The sequence below is a fragment of the Hylobates moloch genome, unplaced genomic scaffold (assembly GCF_009828535.3).
Source record: "Hylobates moloch isolate HMO894 unplaced genomic scaffold, HMol_V3 SCAFFOLD_15, whole genome shotgun sequence".
NCBI classification, from domain to species: domain Eukaryota; kingdom Metazoa; phylum Chordata; class Mammalia; order Primates; family Hylobatidae; genus Hylobates; species Hylobates moloch.
The window spans coordinates 48,758,813-48,773,033 of NW_026652290.1; the positions used below are offsets into that span (position 1 = coordinate 48,758,813).

General features: G+C 47.6%; 1 protein-coding gene across 14 annotated transcripts in view; it reads right to left on the bottom strand.

The window, feature by feature from the left end:
• Positions 1–759: 759 nt before the first annotated feature.
• The window catches only part of RNF112 (ring finger protein 112), a 64,500-nt gene continuing 51,038 nt past the window's right edge, over positions 760–14,221 (bottom strand). For 5 of the 14 annotated variants that reach the window (XM_032176792.2, XM_058428560.1, XM_058428561.1 and 2 more), the window contains 3 exons: positions 9,325–9,651; positions 8,845–8,961; positions 3,016–3,104 (listed from right to left, as the gene is read on the bottom strand). The gene's annotated coding sequence lies outside the window, so the exon portion shown is untranslated. Of the gene's footprint in view, positions 2,452–2,615; positions 3,105–8,029; positions 8,086–8,844; positions 8,962–9,324; positions 9,652–10,239; positions 10,358–14,221 lie in introns of those variants that run through there. The other 9 variants (XM_058428563.1, XM_058428562.1, XM_058428556.1 and 6 more) reach the window with 9 other exon arrangements.

The window sequence follows — 14,221 nt, forward strand, 5'->3', positions numbered from 1 at the left end:
TATATGAATTATATCTTTTTTTTTTTTTTGAGATGGAGTTTCGCTCTTGTTGCCCAGGCTGGAGTGCAACGGTGCAATCTTGGCCCACCGCAACCTCCGCTTCCCAGGTTCAAGCTCTTCTCCTGCCTCAGCCTTCCAAGTAGCTAGAATTACAGGCATGCGCCACCACGCCCAGCTAATTTTATTTGTATTTTTTAGTAGAGATGCGGTTTCTCCATGTTGGTCAAGCTGGTCTCGAACTCCCGACCTCAGGTGATCCGCCCGCCTCGGCCTCCCGAAGTGCTGGGATTACAGGCGTGAGCCACAGTGCCCGGCCTGAATTATATCTTAATAAAGCTGTGACATGACCTGGAACCCCTAGGGTCCTGCTGAACCCGGTCTCCCGCTGTCTGCCACACTCAAAGCACGCCTGCCTTCCATCCAGACGTTGCTCCCGTCTTCTTCCCACAGTGCCACCTGCCCAGAACTGCTCCATGGTCCATGGAGATCGGTTTACTTCTCTTTTTGCCTGCTTCAGCAGCCAAGACTCAACTCCCTCCCATCTATGAGTTCTCTTAGAGTATCTTTGTGTAAACAAGGTCTCAGTAACTAAATCCTGTTTCCATCTCCCTGCGTCAGTGTTCTCTGGCTGGCTGGGCGGCGCTCCTTTGGCTCGGTGCTGCTGATGTCCTTAAAGGCCTCAGCCCATGGAGTCAAAGCCTGGGGCCAGCGGCTGCAGGATTCTAAACACTGTGAGTGCTCAGTTGCGCAGCTGGGTGTGGGACTGTGTGATGGCAAGAAGCATCCAAAGGTGGATGTGGCCAAGGATGGGAGGAGCCATTGGAGCGGTGGGCAGGACAGCGACCAAGTTCCCCGGGAGAGGCGAGTCTTAGTAATTCGGGAATTCAGCCCCCACGACTGTGGTGAATGAGGAGGAAGAATGCGGAATTGAGAGATGGAAAATGAGGAAGGCACTGGCCCCAGCCCTGGAAAGCTGTCCATTCTCCTGTTCTGAAAGCCGACTTCTCCCACCTGGACGTGCACCCCATCTCCCCGGGAGGCCCCGAAGCATGACTGCTATCCGTCTGCCTGCCTGGCTCGCTGCCATGGCCTTGCTCACCCCTCTCATCTTTGCCATGTTATCTCTACACTTGGGAGTTGTGGTTTGTCTTGTACGCTAATAAACGGCAAATCTATTAGGACATGAACAGTGGCTTTAAAATTTTTCTGACTCCATGACTCTCTTCATGGTATATTGCACAGAAAGCCACTGGTAAATATCTGTTAATGAAGCACCTCAAAAATCCAGAAATAGGGCCGTGTGCAGAGTGAGTACTTGATTCATTCAGTCATTCGGCAAGTATTTATTCATTGTCTATTATGCATGGGTGTGGTCACTGCCATGGACACAGAGACCACTATCCTGAACAAAGCAGACAAAATATTCATCCTCGCCAGGCTCACGCCCGTAATTTCAGAACTTTGCGAGGCCAAGGCCAGAAGATGGCTTGAGCTCAGGAGTTTGAGACAAGCCTGGGCAACATAGAGAGACTCCGTTTCTAGAAAAAGTACAAAAATTAGCCAGGCGTGGTGGTGTGCTCCTGTCGTCCCATCTACTCAGGAGGCTGAGGTGGGAGGATGGCTTGAAGCCGGCAGGTCAAGGCTGCAGTGAGCTATGATCTCATCACTGCACTCCAACCTGAGAGACAGAGCCAAACCCTGTCTCAAAAAAAAGGTTCGGCCAGGTGCGGTGGCTCACACCTGTAATCCCAGCACTTTGAGAGGCCAAGGCGGGCGGATCACGAGGTCAGGAGATCAAGACCATCCTGGCTAACACAGTGTAACCCCCTCTCTACTAAAAATACAAAAATTAGCTGGGCGTGGTGGCGGGAGCCTGTAGTCTCAGCTGCTCGGGAGGCTGAGGCAGGAGAATGACGTGAACCCGGGAGGCAGAGCTTGCAGTGAGCCGAGATCATGCCACTGTGCTACAGCCTGGGCGACAAAGCAAGACTGTCTCAAAAAAAAAAAAAGGTTCATCATCATGGCACTTAAATTTCAGTGATGTGTATGTTTCCCCAACACGTACACTAATGAAGGAGGGGAGGTTCCTGGAGAGCAGTGAAGGACTTTAAATATTCATGACTATGTCCTTTCTTACCTTAAGATGTTCGAGGCACTTATTAAACTAGCCATTAGAGGGCACTCCAGGCACCGAGGGAGGAATAAACCTGTGCTTGATTTTCCAGCCCCTGAAATTGGTGACTCAGGTTGGCGGCAGTGGCTCATGCCTGTAATCCCAGCACTTTGGGAGGCCAAGGGGGTGGATCACCTGAGGTAAGGAGTTCAAGACCAGCCTGGCCAATATACTGAAACCCTGTCTCTACAAAAAATACAAAAAAAGCACCTGGGTGTGGTGGTGCATGCCTGTAGTCCCAGTGACTCGGGAGGCTGAGGCAGTAGAATCACTTGAATCTGGGAGGCAAAGGTTGCAGTGAGCCGAGATCGCAGTAGAATCACTTGAATCTGGGAGGCAAAGGTTGCAGTGAGCCGAGATGGCGCCACTATACTCCAGCCTGGGCAACAACAGTGAAACTTCATCTCTAAATAAATAAATAAGTGATGGACATCCCATTTACCTCCTTGCCTCTTGGTTTCTATTCCCAAATCCTGGGCTTCAGTTTGATCTTGGACAAGCTTTATTCTTTGGGTCATGGGTTCCCTATCTGTAGAATGAACATTTCGGATGGATGATTTGTGAGGTCACACCTGGGTCAAATTTTCTTTTTTTTTTGAAATGGAGTCTTGCTCTGTCGCCAGGCTGGAGTGCAATGGCGAGATCTCGAGAGCTCAGCTCTCTGCAAACTCCGCCTCCCAGGTTCAAGCAATTCTCCTGCCTCAGCCTCCCGAGTAGCTGGGATTACGGGTGCGTGCCACCAGGCCTAGCTAATTTTGTATTTTTAAGACAGACAGGGTTAGCAGGCGAGGAGTGGGCAGCAGCGCCTATGTGAAGTTAGCTAATCCGAGAAGGCCCACTTCTGGTTCCATGGATGATGGCGGTTGAGCAGATGCCAAAAAAGGATTAGTACAGCATCCTGGGGGCAGACCCATCTGCAAATATATCAGACCTAAAACAAAAATATCAAAAACTCATATTAATATATCATCCAGATAAACAAAGTACAGATGTACCAGCAGGAACAGTGGAGGAATGTGTACAAAAGTTCATCGAAATTGATCAAGCATGGAAAATTCTAGGAAATGAAGAGACAAAAAGAGAGTATGACCTGCAGCAGTGTGAAGATGATCTAAGAAATGTAGGACCAGTACATGCTCAAGTGTATCTGAAGAAATATCTTGGAATGAAGGTTGGAATTTTTTTTTCTCTTGACAACATTAAAAAAAAATAGGGATTTTCTATAAGAAAAAAAAACTCATTGGATATTTGGAAATCTTAAAAAGAAATAATAGTATGGCTTTCTAAAAAAAAAAAAAAAAAAAAAAGACAGACAGGGTTTCACCATGTTGGCCAGGATAGTCTCGATCTCTTAACCTCGTGATCTGCCCGCCTCAGCCTCCCAAAGTCCTGGGATTACAGGTGTGAGCCTCCACGCCCAGCCCTGGCTCAGATTTTCTAGGGTTCAAATATTTGCATGGTGAGGGGATCTTTTGTCATACTAATTCATGCATTTCCTGGGTCTTTGAGATTTTTGAAATCAGATAAATCTGATGCACAGGCTCATGCCTGTAATCCCAGCATTTTGGGAGGCTGAGACAGGAGAATCACTTGAGGTCAGGAGTTCGAGACCAGCCTGACCAACATGGTGAAACCACTTCTCTATTTTAAAAGAATACATAAAGGCATGGTGGCTCACACCTATAATCCCAGCACTTTGGGAGGCCAAGAAAGGAGAATCACTTGAGGTCAGGAGTTCAATACCAGCCTGGTCAACATGGTGAAACCCCATCTCTACTAAAAATACCAAGAATTAGCCGGGCATGGTGGTGTACACCTGTAATCCCAGCAACTCAAGAGGCTGAGACAGGAGTACTGCTTGAACCCGGGAGGCAGAGGTTGCAGTGAGCTGAGATCGCGCCATTTTACTCCAGCCTGGGCAACAAGAGCAAAACTCTGTCTCAAAAAAACAAAACAAACAAAACAAAAAGCTAGGAGTGGTGGCTCACACCTGTAATTCCAGTACTTTGGGAGGCTGAGGCAGGCGGATCACCTGAGCTCAAGACCAGCCTGGCCAACATGGTGAAACCTCATCTCTACAAAAAATACAAAAATTAGCCAGGTGTGGTGGTGTATGCCTATAATTCCAGCTACTTGGGAGGCTGAGGCTGGAGAATACTCGGGAGATGGCGGTTGTAGTGAGCTGAGATCATGCCACTGCACTCCAGCCTGAGTGACAGAGTGAGACTCTGTCTCAAAAAAAAAAAAAAAGTAGGCCAGGTGCAGTGGCTCACACCTGTAATCCCAGCACTTTGGGAGGCCAAGGCAGGTGGATCACGAGGTCAGGAGTTCGAGACCAGCCTGGCCAACATGGTGAAACCCCGTCTCTACTAAAAGTACAAAAATTAGCTGGGTGTGGTGGCACACGCCTGTAATCCCATGTATTCAGGAGGCCAAGGCAGGAGAATAGCTTGAACCCAGGAGGCAGAGGTTGCAGTAAGCCATGATCCTGCCACTGCACTCCAGCCTGGGCTACAGAGCGAGACTCCGTCTCAAAAAAAAAAAAAAAAAGTGATGCACAATATATTGCCAGGCTCAACAATCCACAGCCACTCCAGGGGATCCCCAGAGCCCCAGGCCACCCGTGGTGTGGGCTTTAGCAACTTTGACCCGCTCTCTGCTCTGGTGCCCTCTGCTGGTCAGCCCCTTCTGCTCAGGGCATCATGCATGGCTGGGGGGCCTCAGCCCTAGAGGAGCAGTTCAGAGATTAACCCACTTCAGTGTAGAAGCTCCCCCACCTCCCAGCAGAGGCACTATGTTTCTTGGTGGAAAAACAAATTTCACTGTCATTTTCTCCCAGCCCTCTCCAACTCACAGCCTGACTTGGTCTCCAGTCAAATGACTGTCTTCTGGAAGCCTGTACATAGTTTAAGATGGGTCTCTGCAGAAACTCTCCCAATTCCCTGGACTTTCTGCTCATTGGCAGTGAAGCTCTGGGAAGGCAGAAGAGAGGTGAGCAGTGCCTACAGGAAACCCTGCCAGGAGTTCCACAGGCTGGCTGGCTCTGCAGCTCCTCTGCACCCCAGATCATCCCAGGGCCAGGTAACAGACAACTTGGGACACCCTACACCGCAGAGCCTGCGGAAATTATTCAAACTAACCAACCCTAAGCCTACTCACCTTGCCTTGCCCATTCCTTCCAGAGAAAACCCAATAAAGGCTTTTATCCACGCCTTCCCCTCGCTCCTGCCTTCTGGCCAACCTCAGTGCTTCTCTGCATGGCCCTGCATGGGATGGCCTGCTCCCTCCTCTTGATAACTGTAACTATTTTTTTTCTTTTTTTTTGTGGTGGGGTCCTCACAGTCTCACTCTGTCACCCAGGCTGGAGTGCAGTGGCACAATCACAGTTCACTGCAGCCTCCACCTCCTGGTGCAAATGATCTTTCTGCCTCAGCCTCCTGAGTAGCTGGGACTACAGGCACGCGCTACCACACCTGGCTAATTTTTGTATTTTTTGTAGACAGAGGGTTTTGCCATGTTGCCCAGGTTGGTCTTAAACTTCTGGGCTCAAGTGATCAGGCTGTCTCAGCCTCCCAAAGTGCTGGGATTACAGGGGTGAGCTACCATGCCTGGCCAAGTAATTAGTTTTCTTTTCTTTTCCTTTTTGAGATGGAGTTTTGCTGTTTTGCCCAGGCTGGAGTGAAGTGGTACAATCTCAGCTCATCCCAACCTCCTCCATCCCCCGGGGTTCAAGTGAGTCTCCTGCCTCAGTCTCTCAAGTAGCTGGGATTATGGGCACCCACCACCACATCCGGCTAATTTTTGTATTTTCAGTAGAGATAGGGTTTTGCCATGTTGGCCAGGCTGGTCTCAAACTCATGACCTCAGGTGATCCACTCGCCTTGCCCTCCCAAAGTGCTGGGATTACAGGCATGAGCCACTGTGCCCAGCCCAAGTAACTAGTTTTCAATGGCAAATGTCTCCAGATCTGTAAGCCTTGCCATAGCTGTATAAAAAGCAACTACCAGGTACATTTTAAAACACTGACCATCATGGGATCCTTGGAGCTGTGTTCCGGGAGAGGAGTACGCAGGAGCCCTCCTGGAGCTCACTTGGAGGGGGGCCTCTGGGCCAAGTGACTGGAGCAAGCAGAGGGGAAAGACACCCCTCTTCACTTTACCCATCACGGATGGTTAACCTCAGAGATCATTAGGCCCAGAATGAGCCCCAGAGTGGCCTTAATCCCCTTAACTTGCACACGGGGATAATGAGACTCAGAAGGGAAGGGAGACACCAACTGCAGAGACAAAGTGACCATTTGGGCTGCAAACCTGCCGTGTTGACTCTGATTAGCTCCAGTCCCAGGAATGCCTCCTGATTCCTACACTTAATCAGGAACACCATGGAACACTGGTGTTCCATGAAAGGGCCTGGACTTAATTTCCTGTCCTTAGTGTGAGAAAGGACTTAATTTCCTGTCCTTAGTGTGAGAACATGTCAACCCTGATGTTATCACACAAATTCTAGGCTATGTGCACAGCATTCCTGCCTGTTCTGGATTGCTGCCATTGTCTCTGTAGAGCAATACACGCTTTCTCCATGGTGTACAAGCCCTGGGTCTGGGAGTGTGGACATCTGTCTTGCTGTCACCCAAGACCATGCTTCTGCCTTAAATTCCCCAAATAAACCACCCTTTGCTGACACACTGGATGTGTGTGCCTTGTTCTTTGGTTTCTCAGCTCCTTCTGCATTTGGGGCTGCTTTGCATATGTGGCCCTTTCATGGAGCACCACTGTTCAAACAGCGCATGGGAAATATGATCTCATTGCCCTCCTTGCCACCCCCCCCCCTTTTTTTTTGAGATGAAGTCTCGCTCTGTCACCCAGACTGGAGTGCAGTGGTGCCATCTCAGCTCACTGCAACCTCTGCCTCCCAGGTTCAAGCAATTCTGCCTCAGCCTCCCAAGTAGGTGGGATTAGAGAGATGCACCACCACCCCCGGCTAATTTTTGTATTTTAGTAGAGACGGGGTTTTGCCATGTTGGCCAGGCTGGTCTTGAACTCCTGATCTCAGGTGACCCACCCGCCTTGGCCTCCCAAACTGCTGGGATTACAGGCATGAGCCACTGCACCCAGCCTCATTGCCCCTTTCTGACCTGCTCATAGCCTAAGCCCAGGCTAAAAGTGAAACAGGAAAACCAGTCCCCCTTATGTACCCCACACAAGTCTGGGAGCTAATCCTGATGTCGTAAATGGGATATGGGGAACCTGAGGTGATGGGGCGAGAACGTTGAACAAGCCTGACTCCGTCCAAGCCAGGCACAGGACCAAAGGACCTGAGTCGCTGACGTCAGAGAGTACTTTACTGGGCTTCTCAGCCTTGTATGACCCTGGGCAGGTTTTTCCTCTGGTCCTTTAGGCTCCGAATAAATGATGGCAAAAACTTGGTCTCCAAATGCTATGATGACTTCACCAGAAGATTCATTTAAGGATGTTCATAGCAGCTTCATTCATAGTATCCCCAAACTGGAAATATCCCAGGATTCCACCAGTAGCAGAATGGAAAGCAATCTGTGGTCAGGCACACAACGGAACACTGCTCAGCAATAAAAGCACCGCTGGCACACACAGCCTCACGGTGCACAAAAAGAACATCGTTCCCAACGGAGAACATATTGTATAAGCCCATGAATAGGAGGTTCCAGAATAGGCAAAACTTACCCAGAGTGGGAGAAAAGCAGAACAGTGGTGGTCTTTGTGGGGACAGAAGCCTTACCCAGGCAGGAGCAGAGTCGCAGAGCACAGGAGCCACGGATATGGCCCCAGCCAGGATGCACTGCTGGCTGCATGTGCCTGGCCAGGGTGTTCATATCACTGGCGAGGACACACTTTGTGCTGACTGCTCCCCGACAAGTAAATTAACATGTGGACTCACTTAAGTGGAGAAAATGTACTCAGTGAGGCTGTGAGTGCCAAGCGCGTCTTTCCCCTCTCCTGCAAATCCAAACTAACTCATTAGGGCTCTGAGTTTTTGTTCCTAGGCTTTATTTACATTTTCTTCTCCAGCTTGTGCCACGTGCAGTGAACACATGTCACGTTGCAGTTTTCTACAGGGTTCCTCCTTGGAGGTTTTCTTTTTTCTTTTTTTTGAGATGGAGTTTGGCTCTTGTGGCCCAGGCTGGAGTACAATGGCATGATCTTGGCTCACCACAATCTCCGCCTCCCAGGTTCAATCGATTCTCCTGCCTCAGCCTCCCGAGTAGCTGGGATTACAGGCATGCACCACCATGCTCGGTTAATTTTTGTATTTTTAGTAGAGACAGGGTTTCGCCATGTTGACCAGGCTGGTCTCGAACTCCCAACCTTAGGTGATCTGCCCACCTCAGCCTCCCAAAGTGCTGGGATTACAGGCGTGAGCCACCGCACCCAGCAGAGGTTTCCTCTTTCTACTCAGGCGTTCAGTACACAATGCTCTGTCCCACACTCTGGCTTCTATTCCCCTGTTGCCCAGGTGTCCTGAGGCTTTCTGGATGTGTTAGGTCATTCTTGCCTTGCTATAAAGAAATACCTGAGGCTGCGCAATTTATTGGATTGGTGCAAAAATAATTGCAGTTTTTGCTATTTTTTTAATGCAAAAGCTGCAATTACTTTTGCACCAACCTAATATAAAGAAAAGAGGTTTAATTGGCTCACCGTTCTGCAGGCTGTACAGGAAGCAGGGCACTAGCATTTGCTCAGCTTCTGGGGAGGCGTCAGAGCTTTTACTCGTGGTGGAAGGGGAAGTGAGAGCAGCATGTCACATGGGGAAAGCTGAAGCAGAGAGAGCATTGCACCAGTGAAGCCACACACTTAAACAACCAGACCTCAGGAGAACTCACTATCACGAGGACAGCACCAAGCCATGAGGAATCTGCCCCCAGGACCCAAGCATCTCCCACCAAGCCCCACCTACCAACATTGGGGATTACATCTCAACGTGAGGTTTGGGCAAGGACAAACATCCAAACTCTATCATTCTGCCCCTGGCCTCTCCAAATCTTATATCCTTCTCACATTGCAAAATACAATCATGCCTTCCCAATAGTCTCCCAAAGTTTTTTTTTTTTTTTTTTTTTAAGACAGTGCCTCACTCTGTCGCCCAGGCTAGAGTGCAGTGGCGCTATCTTGGCTCACCGCAACCTCTGCCTCCTGGGTTCAAGTGATTCTCATGCCTCAGCAATCCGAGTAGCTGGGATTACAGGCATGCGCCACCGTGTCTGGCTAATTTTTGTATTTTTAGTAGATGCGGGGTTTCACCATGTTGGTCAGGCTGGTCTGACAAACTGGCCTCAAGTGATCCATCTGGCTTGGCCTCCAGAAGTGCTGGGATTACAGGCATGAGCCACCATGCCTGGCCCCAATAGTCTCCCAAAGTCTTAACTCATTCCAGCATTAACACAAAGTCCCACGTCCAGGTCCAGAGTTTCATCTGAGACTCATCTCCTTCCTCCATCTATAAGCCTGTAAAATCAAAACAAGTTATTTACTTCCAAGACAATGGGGAAGTGGGCATTGGGTAAACATTCCTGTTCCAAAAGGGAGAAATCGGCCAAAAGAAAAGGGGTACAGGCTCCAATTAAGTCAGAAACTCAGTAAGGCAGTCATTAAATTTTAAAGCTCCAGGCTGGGCATGGTGGCTCATGCCTGTAATCCTAGTACTTTGAGAGGCCGAGGCAGGTGGATCACTTGAGCTCGGGAGTTTGAGACCAGCCTGGACAGCATAGCTAAACTTCATCTATCTATCTATCTATCTATCTATCTATCTATCTATCTATCTATCTATCTATCTATCATCTATCTATCTATATACACACACACACACACATATATAATGTTATATATATTATATATAATTATATATTATATATAATATTATATATGTGTGTATATATGTATACATATATGTAGAGATAGATATCATATATTATATATTATTATTATATATAATATATATAAACATACACATGTACATTATATATATAAACATACACATATATATTATATATATTATATATTATATATATATAATCTGGGTATGGTGGTGTGCACCTGTGGTCCCAGCTACTCAGAAGACTGAGGTGGGAGGATCATTCGAGCCTGGGAGGTGGAGGTTGCAGTAAGCCAAGATCACACCATTGCACTCCAGCCTGGACAACAGAACAAGACCCTGTCTCAGAAAAACAAAAAACAAAAACAAAACAAAACAAAACTTAAACTCCAAAAGAATCTCCTTTGACTCCATGTCCCACATCCAGGCACACTGGCATGAGGTCTGGACTCCCAGGGCTTTGGGCAGCTCTGCCCCTGTGGCTTTGCAAGGTTCAGTTCCTGTCGCTCCTGTCACACTTTTCTGGGCGCAAGGGTACAAGCTGCCAGTGGCTCTACCATTCCAGGGCCTGGAGGACATTAGCCCCCATTTCCCAGAGCTCCACTAAACAGTGCCGCAGTGGGGATTTTGTGTGTGGGGACTCCAACCCCACATTTCCCCTATTCCACCTCTTTGGAGGTTTTCTCTTTCTACTCAGGTGTTTGCCACATGGTGCTCTGTCCCACACACTAGCTTCTATTCGCTTGTTGGCCAAACGTCCTGAGGCTTTCTGGATGTGTTAGGCCATTCTTGCATTGCTATAAAGGAATACCTGAGGCTGGGCAATACTGTGCTAGCAGAGGTTCTCTCTGAGGGCTCCAGCCCTGCTGTAGGCTTCTGCTTGGGCACCCAGTCTTTCTCATACATCCTCTGAAATCTAGGGGGAAGCTGCCAAGCCTCATTCACTGTTGGACTCTGCAAGCCTACAAGCTTAACACCACATGGAAGCCACCAAGGCTTATGGCTTGCACCCTCTGTGGCTGTGGCCCACGCTGTCCCTAGGGCCCTTTGAGCCATGGCTGGAGCTGAAGCCTCCCTAAGTGGCACAGGGCACACTTCAGGCTGGGCCCGCAAAACCATTCTTTCTTTCTAGGCCTCTGCACCTATGATGGGAGGAGCTTCCTTAAAGGTTTATGAAATGTCTTTGAGGCCCTTTTCCCATTGTCTTGGCTGTTAATTAGCACTTGGCTCCCTTTTAGTTATGCAAATTTCTCTAGCAAATGGTTGTTCTGCAGCCTGCTTTAATTCTTCCCCTGATAGTGCTTTTACTTTTTCTGCCACATGGTCAAGCTGCAAAATTTCCAAACTTTTGTGTTCTGTTTCCCTTTTGAATATAAATTTTAAATATAAGTCACAATGGGCCATCTATGACATCATGCTGGGGCTGCTTGCCCACTTGACTCCCTCTAGGGAAGTACTCCCAGCTGCCCAGAGTCATCCTCCTCCATCCCACTGACCTTCCACCCCTGACCAATCAGGAGATGTTTCCAGTTTATCGGTGAATTTATTAGGGCTCAGAGAGGATGACCTATCCACGGTCACACTGCCAACTGGGTGTAGGACAAGTCTCTGAACCCAGTGTGCCCCTGCCGGAAAGCAGCAGGGATCACAGAAGTCCAGCAGAGGTCTGCCGCCTTGGACCCCGCCTCTTACACATTGAGTGTGGTTTCCGTGGTGATGGTAAACAAGCCTCGAGCCCTTAATTCCTTAATTTGTTCACTGACTCTATATTTTCCATAAATGTGGCAAACATTTCTCTCAGTTGATCTTTTGTGAGTCTTCATTACAGTGGATTTTTATGGTTGATTTTTCTATTTCTCGGTTTTGACTTTCATTTTGGCAGCAAATAATTATTTTTATTGAGTCCCATTTAGGGTGACTTTTATTAAGGGAAAAATAGAAAGTGATGATCTTATCCCACAGGGCGTTGTTTCCCACAGAATTTATAGCTGGGTGTGTCATGTTAAAAATGAAAATAAGGATAGGCAGGGTGGCTCACGCCTGTAATCCCAGCACTTTGGGAGGCTGAGGCAGGCAGATCGCTTGAGCCCAGGAGTGTGAGACCAGCCTGGGCCACATGGGGAGACCCCCTCTCTACAAAAAATACAAAAATTAGCCAGGCATGGCGGCACACACCTGTAGTTCCAGCTACTTGGGAGGCTGAGGTGGGAGGTTTGCTTGAGGCCAGGAGGTCAAGGCTGCAGTGTTCACACCACTGCACTCCAGTTTGGGTGACAGAGTGAGACTTTGTCTCAAAAAACAGATAAATTTTTAAAACTTAAGGTTGTGGGAAGAACACTTCCTTAAATAATACCCTTTAATGCCTATTGTTCATAATGTCAGATATGAGCTGACTTAGGAAACAAATTAGAAAGGAAATCTAAGAATTCAGGAAAAGAGGCTCTATATCTCAGAGGTCGACTCTTATTTGCTGAGGCATGTGGAATCTTGTGAGTTTTGGTTTTGAAACTTATTCGTGGTAGCTGCTACAACAACAAGCAAACATCACCCCATGGAGTGAATAAATAATTAAAGAGAATTACAAAATATGCTCTGCAGGAGAACCTGAACCCTTTCTATGTCCCCTAAGGGATTTCTATGAAGGAACCTGTGTATGGCAAGAAAGAGACAGAGTGACAACACAGAGGTTTACAGGCTCTTTCTGTAAGTGTTGCTCACCATAAATGACCCACCCAAAGCTCATCCAGCTCCTTCTTCTCCACTATTGATCTGAAGTCACCAGGAAGGAAAATGAGCCAAAGTACATAATGGCTACACCCTAAGAGGGGTTATCAAGTTTCTTTGGCACTGGACTACTTCAATTTGAGCCCCTACCTGTCACTGGCCATCATTTGTGGGCTGAGGGCATGTCTTAGATTCCCACACTCTCATCATCTACATGCAAAGAGGAAGGCAATGGAGCCCAACTCACAGAGGTTCTGTGAGTTTCATGTGGGGACAATAAAATCACTCAGAACAATATGTTGACAAAAAGAGTCAAACTCTGTAAGATATTTGAAGAGATTTATTCTGAGCCAAATATGAGTGACCATGGCCCATGACACAGCCCTCAGGAGGTCCTGAGAACATGTGTCCAAAGTGGCTAGGGTGCAGAAGCCTGGTTTTATACATTTTAGAGATGTATGAGACATCAATCAAATACATTTGAGAAATACATTGGTTTGGTCCAGAAAGGCAGGACAATTTGAAGCGGGGTGGGGTTCCAGGCTATAGGTAAATTTAAACATTTTCTGGTTGACAATTGGTTGAGTTTGTCTAAAGACCTGGAATTAATAGAAAAGAAATGTTTAGGTTAAGATAAAAGATTGTGGAGACCAAGGTTCTTTTGATGTCTCATAGTGGCTGCCCTTAGAGACAACAGATGACAAATGTTTCCCATTCTGACCTTTAAAAAGGTGGTAGACTCTCAGCTAATCTCTTCAGAACTGGGAGGGCCTGAAACAGAACGATCTAGCTATGTTAATAGAGATTCTTTACAGATGCAAATTTTCCCCCACAAAGGATGGCCTTTGCAAGGCCATTTCAAGGTATGGCAAATAAAATTGCTTGGGGGTAAAATATTTTGATTTTCTGTTTTGTCATGTGATGTTATGCCAGTCAGATTGGAAAGTAAGTCACAATATATAGGGTTAAATAAAACCCATCTGATGAGAATTTATGGTTTGTAGAGCATGACTCTCCAGACCCCTTAGACAGGAATTTGGGCAAGATAAGAAAAAAATCAGAGCTTAGTCCTCAAATACCTGTGCTCTGTGTTAGCTTTTTAAAGAGCTATTCCATTTTTTAATACAACCCCGAGAGTGGGTCTTAGAGGCACAATTTGCCAAACAAAGCCCCCTCCCTCTATTCCTTTTGCCCCAGTTCCTCATATGGAGGTGCCATTTGTGGCATTCACTCATGTTTGTGTCAGGCCTCTGAGCTTAAGTTAAGCCATCATATCCCCTGTGACCTGCACGTATACATCCAGATGGCCTGAAGTAACTGAAGAATCACAAAAGAGGTGAAAATGGCCTGTTCCTGACTTAACTGATGACATTACCTTGTGAAATTCCTTCTCCTGGCTCATCCTGGCTCAAAAGCTCCCCCACTGAGCACCTTGTGACCCCCACCCCTGCCAGCCAGAGAACAACCCCCTTTGACTGA